Source organism: Limulus polyphemus, unplaced genomic scaffold, assembly GCF_000517525.1.
Source record: "Limulus polyphemus unplaced genomic scaffold, Limulus_polyphemus-2.1.2 Scaffold8025, whole genome shotgun sequence".
In the NCBI taxonomy this organism is placed as follows: domain Eukaryota; kingdom Metazoa; phylum Arthropoda; class Merostomata; order Xiphosura; family Limulidae; genus Limulus; species Limulus polyphemus.
The window spans coordinates 33,248-34,492 of record NW_013673635.1 but is presented as its reverse complement, the minus strand read 5'-3'; the positions used below and the strand labels follow the sequence as shown (position 1 = coordinate 34,492).

The 1,245-nt window shown below is 27.9% G+C and overlaps 1 protein-coding gene across 1 annotated transcript in view; it reads right to left on the bottom strand.

Moving 5' to 3' along the window:
* Positions 1–638: 638 nt before the first annotated feature.
* LOC106475055 (cyclin-dependent kinase 8-like) overlaps positions 639–1,245 on the bottom strand; it is a 26,862-nt gene continuing 26,255 nt past the window's right edge. The window contains exon 6 of the transcript XR_002608770.1: positions 639–717. The gene's annotated coding sequence lies outside the window, so the exon portion shown is untranslated. The remainder of the gene's footprint in view (positions 718–1,245) is intronic.

Sequence of the window (1,245 nt, the reverse complement as noted above, 5' to 3'; positions counted from 1 at the left end):
AATACAGGTATGTTGGTAAACATTGAAGTTGATCATTATTTAGATAATGCAGGTGTGTTGGTAAACATTGAAGTCGATCATTATTTAGATAATACAGGTATGTTGGTAAACATTGAAGTTGATCATTATTTAGATAATACAGGTATGTTGGTAAACATTGAAGTTGATCATTATTTAGATAATACAGGTATGTTGGTAAACAGTAAAGATGTTAAATATTTAGATAATCCAGGTGTGTTGGTAAACAGTGAAGATGATCATTATTTAGATAATACAGGTCTGTTGGTATAGTAGTTGACCTACCTGTTTATAAGAAGACTCTATGTTGACCACATTCAATAGCTGTAGTTAATTTTATAAGCTGAATGCAAAGTATATTTTGGTAAAAACCCTAGTGAAATATACTATCTTTAAAAAATCTCTTTACTACCCCATAAACATAATAACCCTCTATATGAAGTTTCTTTGTTCCAGACTAATAACTCAAAAATCCTTTAGGAGAATTACTAGATTTTGAGTTTTATGTGTGACTTTTTTTAAATAAATCAATCAATTGTGAAGAAGCTCATAACTCACCAAATCCCGATGGAGTACCCAATTAGCATGGAGGTAATGAATCCCATCAAGGATTTGGAACAGAAGGGATTTTACCATTCCTTTTGGAGAAGCTACAGGCTTTTTATTGGCTTTTGCTGCTCGGTGAAACTTAATTATGTGCTGATCAAAAAAAAAAAATCAACCAAGTTAGAAGTAAAAATATCATTTAAAAATTAATATTAACTTCTGGCCAAAGCATTTCACCTACACAGATCAATCAATCCATTTATGAATATCTTTGAAACAGTTACCTTTAAACTTTATAAATAACTAAAATGCATTAAAAGAAGCTTTTATAAAAATCAAAAAATATTTAAAAATATGTTTATGTTCCCACCATATTTTTTAATCCTATTTGAACAAAGTTTATTCAAAAAGAAGTATGTTATAGGTCAAACCACTAAGGAGTTAATATATATATATTTTTAATACATATAATACCCTTCTTCAGGTATCACTAACTGAACAGTAAATCTAAACAAAAGCATTCTAAATCAAAGGTGACATGACAATGTAACAAATATACATGTATATCAATACTTACAAACAATTAAAACAATGGAAAGTGATAAATATATATATCCTTTCTTAAAAAGTTTATACACTAAATTATGTATCTATTCTTTTCAAACTATAATGCATGCATAT